Source organism: Eleutherodactylus coqui, chromosome 1, assembly GCF_035609145.1.
Source record: "Eleutherodactylus coqui strain aEleCoq1 chromosome 1, aEleCoq1.hap1, whole genome shotgun sequence".
In the NCBI taxonomy this organism is placed as follows: Eukaryota; Metazoa; Chordata; class Amphibia; order Anura; family Eleutherodactylidae; genus Eleutherodactylus; species Eleutherodactylus coqui.
The window spans coordinates 307,137,693-307,151,313 of NC_089837.1; the positions used below are offsets into that span (position 1 = coordinate 307,137,693).

The 13,621-nt window shown below is 38.8% G+C and overlaps 1 protein-coding gene across 2 annotated transcripts in view; it reads right to left on the minus strand.

The window, feature by feature from the left end:
* RSPO1 (R-spondin 1) overlaps window positions 1-9,906 on the minus strand; it is a 182,552-nt gene extending 172,646 nt beyond the window's left edge. The window contains exon 1 of one of the 2 annotated variants that reach the window (XM_066574856.1): window positions 9,562-9,906. The gene's annotated coding sequence lies outside the window, so the exon portion shown is untranslated. Of the gene's footprint in view, window positions 1-9,556 lie in introns of both variants that reach the window. The other variant, XM_066574862.1, reaches the window with a different exon arrangement.
* Between the last annotated feature and the right edge of the window lie 3,715 nt (window positions 9,907-13,621).

The following is a 13,621-nucleotide window of genomic DNA, read 5'->3' on the forward strand; positions in this document are numbered from 1 at the left end:
TATTCTGAACTATCTTCTCACTTGAGAATAATTTACTTGTGCAAAAAATGGCAAGTATCCAAGTATGAAATTCAAGGGAAATGTAACTACTAGTTCTCTAATCACTTAATCTATGTAGATGAACAATGCCTAATTAAGTATAACAGTAGTATAGTACTATTCAAGAAATATACAATTTACTTTTTTAATATTGTATTTTGGTTTGAATACACCTATTAGGGTACATGGATGTTATAGAGAGGGGGTCCCAGCTTAGAATCCTCCTTCATTCTGACCATATAGGTTTGCTTAGGTGCCAAATAATACTACAGCAAGAGAAACATGTGATATTACAACAACGAGTAATATAAATCATTCTCCAGGGATTCAGCTACTAGACTCGCTACTATCAACGAGTCTTATGGTAGCGAGTCTAGTAGCTGATCATCTGTAGGTCTTCCTTAAAAAAGCGGGTTGTACTGATTGGACAACCTGTTTTAAGAAATTAATATAATATACAATTTAAAGATGAAGTTAGTATCTGTAATTGTAAAATGCCTCTCATGTTTGTTGAAGTAGTAAAGCCAAATGGATAGTGCGCAACATTCATGTATAAGAGGTGATTCTAGCTGCTTAGATTTGATGAAGTACAGTGGGTGGTCATTAAGACCATACTTTATTTTTGTATAACTTAGATTTTACTCCACTTAGAATGTAATCATTAAATGGGTTTTCCGAGTTATTTATTTTATGTGGATTTAGGCTCCTTGTGCCCAAAACAATATAAAATAAATATACTCACCGTGAAACCTGACTGATGTTTCAGTGGTCCAACACCACAGCATCTGACAGGTGATGTCACCCCGCAGAAGGTTGGGTGACGTCCTGTAAACATGTCATTTGGGCTTCAAATGTAGAAGCTCCAGGCAGGTTTACAGGACATCATCAGTGACATCCTCATCGGGCCTTCTATTGGCTGCAGCAGTTGGCAGCTCTTGTCCTGAGAAGACTGGAGGACCGTAAGAACACATCGGGAAAGCATTGTCGTAGACATATACTCATCCTTCTCCTCTCCCGCTGTGTCCTATGCTGATGCTCTGTCCCTGCTCTGGTCTGTGTGTCCTGTCCAGTTTACGGGACATCACAAGTGTGCAGCCAATAAAAGAACTCAGCAATCCATTGCAGGACATAGTGGGAGCAGGAGGGTTGAGTATATGCGGGTTTGTTATGTTAATGCAAAGGGAAGGAGTTGAACTGAGATTTTACAATTCGGACAACCCCTTTAAGTCCTGTGAAATCACAATACATCCCCAAATATATAATAGCAAAGAGGAGCGCTAAGCTATGCAGCAGAGCGAATGAGACAAAAAAGGGATCTCCGTGTTGGTTTGCTTTGGGTATCTTGTGTATTCGAAATAGCTGACATCTTTGCATTATAACTATGATTCTTAATTCCACTGAATAATTTTCCTTAGCATGGATATTTATATAGAGAGATTGCAGTCATTGTCTTGGGGCGAACTTTCTACTACTCTTAAAAATTCAGGCCAGTCTCACATGGGTGTATTGTTGTTGCACACACAACATGCAACATGTGATGCCAATATCCAATCGATTTATATTGGCCATTTGACACCTGTGTTTTTTGCGCGCGTATCACTCACACTAAAAAAAATTGAGGCAGTTTCTATCTTGGTGCATACATACTAAGATAGTGTATGGGGACGGCAGCACACAGCATCTATGCATGTCATTGTATACTTGCTACGTGCTCGCACATGAGTGATGTACGTGCCTGACGCCGGCACACACAGACGTTTGATCCCGGCCTCACAGGGAGCGGTACATAAGCAGTTACTAAGACTCTGCATTTCTCCTCCACTATGACATCACTTGGAAGCAGCCATAAATGACATTGATTCTTTCTGCTGTCATCATTTGATAAGCAATTATGGGTGGTATCATTTGTTATGTCGAACCAGATGAACAGTAAATACTTGAGACACTAAACAGTTTTGACATCTGCTTTTCTAATCACAACATAATTACCAACTATATTTACATGTCTTCGGATCATCAGGCCTATTATAAAAAGTCCAATTATAATAAACACAGGCAGCTTCTTGTCTCCCATCATTTTACTTGTAATGTCTAGTAATCATAAAAAGAGTAAAACTGACATAACCATCGCACAAGGAGCATGCTGCTGATAATGCTGTAGGATTTATAGACTAGCTAAATCACTAAACTAATAAAGGTAATTCTTCTGTTGTCAGTTTGTATTATAGCTGCCCTACATCTGTTAAATGGTAACTACACTTAGACCTAACATCTAACATTTTTATTACAACGGGAGCATACCTCCCAAGATTTGAATTCCCAATTGGAGATTATGAAGCCCCATTCCAATGTCACACATGAATGCCCACAAAATCTCCCAGGAACACCTACTTTGGGGCATATTTGCATAAGCTCAGCCCCTTTAATGTCCGTTCTGCTGAACAATCCCCCAGAAATAGAACAGTTGGGTGATGTGTTATAGAAAAAGATTAAAAAAGTTCAATTACCAAGACAAAGTGCAAAAGAAAAGGAGAGCAGCTGGTCAGAGTAAACAATAGGGTCACTGCTCTCAATTTACTTCTCTTCATCGTTAGTATACAACATTGATGAGTGATAATAATAGCTGATCAGCGCCATGTTGGAAAGAGTTGTTTTAGAATAGAAAAAGGCTGCTTTCTTCCACCTGTCCACATTTCTGTGTGACATAGCAACACAGCTCATGGGCAGGAGACTTGCTGTTTTTGGAAGAGAACAGTCTTTTTTTCCTACTCTTGGACAACCCTTCAAATGCTTTTATGTAATAGAAAACCATGAAAATGAATGTGGATGTAATACCAGATACAGCCTTATGACAGGAGTGGCGCTTACTCTATTCTCAGTAAAAGAAAACTGAGACTTTTTCGGATATCATACAACCCTTTTAAGATTGTATTCTTGCTTCATTACTATTTATGTTTTTGACAAAAACAACTCGTAAGACCGTATTAAATGTCCTCCTAGGCCATGTTGCGTTTATAGATGCACCTCTAAAAGAATATTGAGTTACACAGTCGTCATTGGTAGAGATGAGCGAGCACGCTCGGACACAGCAGTTACTTGAGCGAGTATCGCTCTTCTCGAGTAACTGCTTACTGGTCCGTGCGTGCTCGGGGGGGCGGTGTGTCTGAGCGGCGGGCGGCGGGGGGTAGCGGAGGGGAGAGAGAGAGAGAGAGAGATCTGCTGTATCCAAGCCTGCTCGCTCATCTTTAGTCATTGCTTTCAGTTTTGTGTAATATCTATATCTTACTTTAAAAAGTGCAAAAAGACAGTCAGCTAACAGTCATACTTTCTTACTGGTCTTTTAGGTGCCTATAGGTTAGAATCATACCCCCCTTGTTGTAATACAAAAATTTTATGTTCTAACTTCTGGCTTGAATTGTGGTGAGCCTATGTTTATACACATAAGCCAGTCTGAACAAACAGATCTTCGGCATAAGCAGGGTTGATGGACACAGCAGTAACCCAAACTTGCATTGAAGCAGGAGTTGAATTACAGGCTACTTCAGACGATAAACTGCAGTCGCCGGCTATAGCTGTGCCCTAATGCAGCTAAACACGCAGTCAAGTATCCACTATTGGGCTATATTCAAACAGTTTTATAAAATCATGTTTTATTGCCACAATTACCACAAAATTGCTGCAAAACACTAAATCTTCAACTTATAACACCTCTTATCACAGTATAGCTAGGGCAATTTTACTTATATATAGTAAATCAGGGCCTATGCATCCCTTTTTGGAGATGAGAAGCATCCATTTTTGTGAACCCAATGAATTTGTCATAGGACTGATGGAATTCATACTTACCTCTAATTTTTTGTCTTTGATTGCTGAATCATCCAGCAACTCAAGGACATTAGCATGGGGTTCCCACGCGTCCCAACATATGCCAACCTACTCTTGGGCTTTTGGGAGGACAGAGTAAATTTTGTAGAGGAAAATATGGTGACCCTCACGTAGATCCTGTTCTGGACAATATACAATGATGATGTGTTACTTGTCTGGAGCGGATCAGAGGAGTCCCTCTCTGAGTTCATGGTGATTCTTAATCAAAACGACATAGGTCTGAGATTTTCATCAGAGATGGAAAAACAATCTTTGACTTTCTTGGATGCAAGAATCAGTGTGGGGTTGAGGGACAAATCTCCACAACTACCATGTTTTCCCAAAAATAAGACCCTGTCTTATATTAACTTTTGCCCCAAAAGAGGCACAGGGTCTTAATTTTGGGGGATGTTTTATACTTACCTAGCAGGCGCCGTCTGGGTCCCTCCTGATGGTTTCCCGCACTCCGGGCAGGCTTCGTGTAGTCCTCAACGCCGACAGAGCATCTCTTGCTGAAGATGGGGCTTGAATACCCCGGCAAGCGATTGCTCTGACTGGTTCACAAGCACCGCCTCAGCCAATGAAAGGTGGCGCTCGATGAACCAATCACAGCCATTCAATGATGTTATTCAATCAGATGAAGCAATCAGAGCAATCGCTCTTGAGGACTACACAGAAGCCTGCAGGAGTGCTGGAGACCAGCGGGACGGACCTGGACAGTGTCCCTAGGTAAGTATTGCTTTTTTTTCATGTAGTGTAGCTAGGGCTTATTTTCAGGGGACGGCTTATATTTCAAGCCCCACCCACTCAAAAATCAGGGTAGGGCTTATTGTCAAGGTAGGTCTTATTTTTGGGGAAACTCAGTATATTCAGAAAGTCTTCCTCAACAAATAACTTACTGAGGTGGGAGAGCTGGTACCCCAAACCGTTGAAGTCTGGAATTCCGCTTGCAGTGGAACTATTCTTCCATTGAGAATTTTGAAAAATTAATCTAGAGACCTAAAACATTTATTCACAGAGGGTACCCGAAGAAGTAATTACCACTGCATATAAAAAAGGCATTATGGATGGATTGTGAAACACTATTAATTCCATGAAGTGGAAGGAGGAGGGGAGCACTTTGATCATTGTAGGGACCTTTGATAATGTACATGTGGATGTCAGTGAGATTATTGTGGATAAGTCTGCAGATTTGTCATATGATACCCTCTGATCCTTCTATGACATATGGAAAATGAAAACTTGGGGTGATTGACTTATGCATAGTCATTTTTTTACCTAAAAGAAGAACAGCCACATGGCTAGACAGGAAAATTGATGGCTGCTTTTTGTGTGGCCAGTGCTCTAACACAGATGTGAACGAGCCCTAAGTGGAAGAAGACTTCAGAGAGGGAAAGCTCCTGTGGTCACACCCTTATCAGGGCGGGTGCTCTGCTGTGTACGGGTGAGAGTCAGACTGTAATAGGGTGAGTTTATAGTTTTGTCTTCACTGACTCTTTCCCAACAGCACTAAATGCAGCTTACTCAAAATTCCTATTACTGGATGTCCCACATTGGGACCCCTAAAAATGATATGTTTAGCCCTGATGAGGCATTATATGTTATAAATGTTGGTATTTGGAAACAGTTTCTAGTAATGGATTAAATGGAAAATTAAAGGTTATGTTTTAATCAGCCCATCCTGTTGACTAAAATGGTGTCTTGTTCAGTGAAACTACTTTTTTGCAAAATCACAGCAAAACCACTATATTTTGCCCTGATTTTGTGCTTATTAAGCCCAACAGATGAACATGATTTAGTTCCATTATTTGGCTGTGAAAATCACAATAGCATAACAGGAAAACAAAACCATTGATTTCAATAGTATCGTTTCCACTAGCTCATTTCTCGGGTGTGAACACTACACCCGAGAAAACATAGGACTTGCTCTATCTTTCCCGCATGTAGTTAATACTACCTGCAGGAAAGATAGGGCAGGACCTATCTTCCTGTGTTCCCGCCCCCAGTGTTCTTCATTTCAATAAACTGTAATTTGATCACACCGTATGAATATACCCTTAAGGTAAGTCCAGAAGAAACCATCTGTCTTACATGTAGATTTTGTAAAGGATTTGCTATGGATTTCACCGTGTACATTGCAAAGGATGAAATCCACTTGAAAATCTGAAGGTTTTCAGCAACATAATGAGCATGCTGCAGATTTAAGAATCCTCAGCAAGCTCCTATTTCTGCGTAGACTTTTTCCGCTAGGTGGAGATGCGGTTCTTCATATCTCATTCACTGCTTTTGTATTGTAAATTGCTGGGGATCTGTGATGTGAAATCCACACTGCAAGTTCAAGATTATTCCACCTCTTTCATATCCAGCCACATTTGGACCCAGGGTATATTCATGTATATATGTTGCCTTTTTTTCCCATTGTGGGTTTGTAGCATATTACATTACATGCGGAATGGATTTGATTTTTAAAAAATGACATCCACATGCTACAGAAAAAAATCTGTTGCGTGAATTGACCTGCATTGTGGCTTTTAACCCCCCAGCATGTCAAACAAAGGGTTAAACCCACAGCGAATCCACACCAAAATCCACAATATATCCAGGGTTATTACATGCAGATTTTATAGCACACTCATTCCAGCTTTTCCACTGCAGACAATATGTCCCTGTATAAATGTACCCTTCAAAAACATTGTAGGTGGACATTACTCGTATCCAGAGATTTGCACATCATTTGAAGATCTGGGCAAACAGCTTAAGCAGCGGTTCCTATATGAACATTAGTGATATCAGAAGTAAGGGTTCATCAGTGTCAACCCCACAGTCATCTTGTTTCAGCTCATTTTTTCCATGTATTCCCATGTACAGGATGACAACTTCATGAATAAGCAAGAGAAATCTGGAATGAGATTAGACCATTTATGGAGATAGAGAAACTCTATGTCTTTTGTGATCCATAGAAATCATGCCAAAAAGGAATGAGAAAAAAAAAACTACGCTGGCCCGTAATTCCTTCCTCTTTCAGCAAGTTTTCTCCTCTATATATAGGATTAAAAATTCAACCTAAAGCCGGTGTCATTAATAAAACTGTGTGTGATGTCATCTTGGCTTCTACTGCTCAACATCACTAGATAAAGTTACTCAGGGTGGGCCATGAGATAAAATGTGTCTTGTTGCAAAGCTAGGACGCGTTTCTTTATTGACACATATACTATTGTTAAACAAGGCAATCCAATATATATTGGGTTATTAGCTAGGAAAGATTTAATCAGCTCAATCATCAGAGCTTTGTAGGTCTCCTGAAAAGCAGAATATGATACTTTTCACTGTAACACTGCCAGGCCCCCCTTAATGCAGACTCAAAAGCGGCAGCAAAAGAGGTATCAGGTGTTAGCAGATTTGTTAGCTCATAAATGAAAGCCTTTAATCAGTGGGTGTGCCAAGAAGAGAAAGCACATGTTCCTGGCACAATAACCAAACCAGCTCGGGTAAAAATGTTACCTCCAGTGAGGAAGCGGAGTTTCTCAGAATTAGATACATGTCACTGACTAGACTTCTTGGAGGCATATTTAATCTTGCGATTTGAAGAAACTCTAAGAATTTGACCATTACACTACAAATGTAATTATTTTTGAGTCTTTCAAGGCTTTATGCCGATTTTAATATTTTTACCTGCAATTTTGTGGTGTCACTGTTTACTTAAGCCTTTAAAGTTGTTCTACATATATGAGAAAGAATGTAGCCTGACCTATATGAAATACTGCCCTACTAAAGGGGATCTATATGCTACTATGTGATTTAACTGTGCAATATACAGTATGTTGACATTTGGATTTTGAGCACTGTAGGTTCAGACTGAAAATGCATTTTTTAGGGGTAATCCCTCCATTGATGTGCTAGGTAGACATCTGTAAGACAATAGATACTGTCCTTTCTCAGCTGTAAAAGTTCATGATTATGGTCGAATTTCAAGATACAATATATCACACAAGCGAGAGTGTATTTAGTGCTCTGTTAAGTTGACCGTAAGTATAGAACCCCTGCTCTATTTATACATCCATCTTCATTTTGAGCCCCTTTAGCATGCCTTAAACTTCATCTAGTATCCCTTTGCACTGTATATGCATCAGTCTTCATCCTTAACCCTTTTGAACTTTATTAGCTTCATTCTTCATCTAAAGCTTCCCTGTATTATATGTGGACCAGACTTTCTCTAGAACCCTGTCATGTGGTATATGTATCAGTTTTCATCTAGAATTCCCTTGTACCATGTATGCTTCAGTCTTCACATTACATTTACTAGAACTGTATATGTTTCAGTCTTCTACTAGAACCCTTCTACCTTGTATTACATACGCAGCTATAATCCAAAACCCCCTTTAACACGTACTATATATGCTTCAATCTTCTCGTAGAACCCCCCTTGCATTGTATATACATCAGTCTTCTTTTAGAACCCAGTTGTACAACATATGCTTCAGTCTTGGTCTACAGTAGCTTCCTCATCCTTCTGATTTTTGAAAAGATTGTATTATAACTTGACAGTCTTGACCAGATGTATTATCACCTTACATAGATTAAATCTTTGCCATGAAGGAAGTCATTTTTTTTACTCTTTCCAGCTTGTAGTAATGGCTAGTAGATAGAAAAACTAAACTTTGTATGTCGGAAAACACAGTGGGTCAAAAAGACTCATCTTGTAAGCATGGCTAATGTCACGAAACTCGCACAAGTGTTATAGTACATTTTTTTTCTAGCCTCTTGACTAGGAGAGAAGCAAAGTGTTTGAAAAAATATATAAGGAAAACTATCTCCACACCCTCTTTCTCTGCTCTCCATTGTGGAGTAACTAACTACGACCTAGATATGTCTGTTTTAAATTAAAAAGGAATTGTAAATTTGACCTTGCAGAAGCTACTTTTTCTAAACACATGCACATATTACAAAGACCTCACGCTCTCCGTTCCGTGATCCAAATCATGCAATAAGAAAACTCAAATAAACCATACTTTTATCCTAATAACGCCAACGAACAATTGCTTCCAAATCTGATAACTGAAGGATCTTCTTGGCACTGAGCCTGTTAAGCAATGCAGAAGAGCAACAACAAAAAATAGTTTCAGAAAATCTTTTTGCTGCTACAGCCTTGAGGTCCACACCAATAAATGAAAGTATGTAGATACAGTAACTTGCTTGCTCCACATAGCTGATGGTGATATCATAATGTGTTATCTGTGGTTTACCTAGGACTGCAGATAAGCTTATTACATGTGCTCAACTCAGACACTTATCATGGTGCACAAACAATGTAGTTCCAAAGAGTTACATGACAAATTCAACTCTGCTGCATTCAGTAAAAGTAACACAGAATTTTGCACCGCTGCTTTAAAAAAAAGTGCCTGTCAGTAAATCATTGTCTTCTGACAATTAAAGATGTCTGTTTCTCCAGCTAAACTAAACTGTTTGCTTTTTGCCATCAGGATTTATCATTGTACATATACATCAGGCATATACAAGCAGAAGAATACAAATGACTTTTGCTGTTCCTACTTCAGAGGCTTGTCTTTATCACAGAAAAGCTTTTTAAAGGAAATATATATTTACAGAAATCAGCACAAAAGCTTAAAAAATACATTTCTAAGATTTCATAAACCTTACCTTTACTTTAAATTTCACTTGACAGAGTGAATGGATATGTTTCTATTAGCAATCCTCTCTTTCCAGAAAATCTCCCGAAAAGCCAAAGAAAATGAATAAAAGTCTCCAGAAAGGTGGATTTGATTCTTCAATTTGATGGCGAGTTCAATTCAATGCTAAATATCAGCTCTCACAAGGCAGCTAGTGATAACTCCAACTGGATTTCAAAGAGAAGAGAGGGAGAGGGGTCTGGCTGTGTCTGTACTGTAGTCCATCAGCAAAACCAAGTGTTCAAGCAGTGAAGAGACCCAGCGTGTATGCTGCTCTGGCTCCATCCACTTTCATGCAGTCGACTGACTCTCACTTTCCCTCTCACTTTTTAAATGACCAAAGCATCCAGTTTTCCCCTCTAACTTAAGCCAGATATCTGTTGCATGCAAGTGCCACCTCCTCTAGGGATTAACAGGGAATTTTAACTCTTTGCTACTCAGTTCTACATCAGGAAACAGTAAGGCAAGAGATCAAGGGTAGGTATGCTAAGGATACGTCTACTGAAATACTTCATTTTAAAGGGGTTCTTTAGTTGGTTTTTTATACTAAAACTAAATTTGGACACCAAATGTAAACCTTGGGTATAGTGGATGACTTTCTGCACATCCACATAGCATTCCATAGTATGGCACAAATGTATATTAAATGAAATTCAACGTCACTGAATAAAGGAAGAAGAATGTCTAAAGTAGACCATCGAGATTTATCTAATTAAAGAATCCAGTTATGCCTAAACCTACCTTAAATTCAGTAATACGCAATTTACCATTTCTAGTAGTCTCATTTGGGTACTTTGCAACCCTGCTGGCTTTCGGACATGCATCTTCTTGAGGTCAAAGAGTCTTATGCATGACCTCATGAAAGACAATGCTCCCCCTTGGTGTCCAGTAAAGACAGGTGCTAGTATGGAGGGCGTATCTGTCAGTAGGCTTTGCATATGTCTGTTTCTGCCTACACCTAGGACAGAAACAGCCCCAATGGGCTGCTAGATACAATTGAGGATATATTATAAACCTTAATTTCATTGAGCGACTGTCGAGCGCTTAAGCGACCAACAATTGTCTTATGTAAAAGGACCCTAACATATCGCTTGATATGCAAGCATTCACAGAAACTACATGGAGGGCATTGTTCTCCTTCACAGTGACAGGTCCAGTCTGGCAAGATGTAAATACATTCTCTGGAATTGAAAGGGAATATTCCTAAAATTGGAGGGCGCTGATAACGGTGGAAGAGAAAAAATTTATTTCTTTTAACTGAAATATTTGTTTTTTGACTACTCATATAGGAACTTGATCATCTCCATTTACTGTGGAAACAGGTTTGAAGAAAGCTTTTCTAGAATTTTTGCAATCGAATACATACCACATGGATTTAAAGCCTGGATTCTACATTTCATGGGTGTTAACATCTTGAAAATGGGAGGCGTAACATCACACTAGGGAGAGCTCAAAAAAGGTGAGGGAGGAGACTTATAAGGCCATCCATGCTCCTCTGGGTAACATGCAAATAAGGGAAATGGAACAATACCTCTGCAGCACCACCTATTGGACAGCAGCATTCCTTCAAATCAATGCTTGACCCTTTAGACAAGTCTTTTAGAGCAATGATTGGTGTTTTACTAAGAGGAGCATGAATGGCCTAATACATCTCATCACTCACCTTCTGGTGCTCTCCCTAGGGAGTGATGTTACCCCTCCTGCCTCTCACTAACTAAACCAAAAACCTACTGCACACTGATGAGGGGCAAACACCCAGAAACAGCTGTCTATATATGGATTCTGGCTTGGTTTCCAATTCCCAATCATTGCTCTACAGACCTGTATAAAGGATCAAGCATTGATTGGAAAGAATGCTGCCATCCAATAGGTGGCGCTGCAGAGGTATTGTTCCATCTCCCTTATTTGTATCTTAAAAATGTAGTTGACACAGTATCATGTCATACATCGGCAAACATTGTCACTGCCATTATATTATAATGATGCTAGTGATGTTTTCCTGCTCTGTCACCTGTCATTCATATAGCGCACTCTATTGCATAACGCCAAAGGGTTTTCACGGTTCTGGACTAATCCCATCCATTTTTGCTTGTTAGAATTCCCACATTGCACCTATCTTCTGAAATTGTGTGCAATAAAAATAAGATTCATTCTCTCCTTCCCTTTCTCCCAATAAACACATGATAATGAGAATTAGCACATTCCGAAGTTACTGTCATTAACACCTTTACACAATGCCTGAAGGCCTTGGAGAAATGACACTACAGCAGATTGCTGCTAGAAGATCAAATACCACAGAAGTGTCAGAATATATAAGAGAGACATAAATTGCTCAGAAGAAGAGTCATTCTCTCTGTTTCACCTCATCCTTCTTTTGGACATTATTCCCAGTTGTGATTTGGAAGTGCAGATTCATACTTACAACAGCTGGTGCTTCCAGGAAAGTCTCTCACTGATCACACGTCAAGGTCCCTCAGTAGAAAACAAAAGGCCGTATTAAAAATGCAAAGCTGGAAGTTTGCGTTTAAAGGATTTCTCTAAAATGGCATGCAATCAATACTAAAGACACAGTATGTATGACATATGTCATCTTCAATGGAAGCGTATAGACAGACAGATAATGTGTGCTCATATTGAGGTATATTAACCTCATGTTGCTAGTTTGTTTTTGCCTGTAAATGCTCTATTTTTCAGTTTCTTTCTTAGTGTTTGCTTTATTCTCTGGGATTTACATTACTTTATTGACTGTCATTAAATCAAATCAATCATGATATAGTATTATGCAGCCCTCTTTAAAGGAAAGATAGCGTGTGGACATCTGATCTATTAGCAAAAATGGCATAAAAAATATTGTACTATTTGGCTAATAGTAAATATCAAAGAATAAAGTCCATTTAGTGTCTTCTTATATTATATTTATGTGATACTTGCCTTTACATGCAACCCCATACAGGTTTTTCCCCCGTTTATTAAATGTAATGCGTCATGTTTTTACTAATTAAAACCACATAGTGAAACATGTTCCATTTTCTATTTTTTTTTAATTTTCTGATTGTAGATTTTTTTTATTCTGTTTTCTATACATGACTATGAAGTCACCCTTTTTTTCCTCTTTGAATTCTCAGTGCTCTTAGCACCTCTTTGATCCTTAAGTAAGGTGAGCTGGAATATACTGCTGTATCTAGATGCTGCGGTCAATGATGACCAGGGCATCTAAGCAGTAGGTGGGAGGGGAAAGGTTCCCTCCATTGCCCCATAAGCTCCCTTGCAACATGAAATGAACACTTCCAGGGCTGTCATGCTTGTTTGCCTTAAAATATCCCACTATTTATGCTGCAATGTGAATACTGTATGAAAAAAATACCTCCATGTTGGAATAAATATGGAATAAAAATATGGAATAAAAAAGTGAATAAAAAGTCATGTGTACCAAGAAAACTACAGCTTGCCCTGAAAAAACCAAGCCCTCACACAGCCCAATCGACAGAAAAATGAAAAAGGTTACGGGTGTCAGAACACAGCAACAAATGCAATTTTTTTTAACAAACATTTTTAATATAAAATAAACTGTGCACATTTTCTATGGCCATAATTGTACAGATCCATAGAATAAAGTCATTTTAATGCACTGTGAACTGTGTAAAAATTTAACACCCCTCCAAAATGGTGCAACAGCACTTTTCTTTCATTTTATCGCTCTTACAAATTTGTAAACATTTTTCAGTACATTATATGGTCCAATTAAAAAAATGATCCCCCCCCCCAAAAAAAAAAAAAAAAAATCAAGAACTCATATAGCTACGGTATTTTCATGGAAAAATTTAAAAGTTATGGCTCTTGGAAGGTGGGGATGAAAAAATGAGAGATCTCTGGTTTTGAAAGGGTTAATTGGCTTTCTATGAAATTAACTCAACATGTGCTTGAGCCAGAGAATTTAGATTGTGAGCTCTGTTGGGGGCAGGGACTGATGTGAGTGATAACAATATTTCTACTGGATTGCAAAATATGTTGGTGCTACTTAAGCAATATAA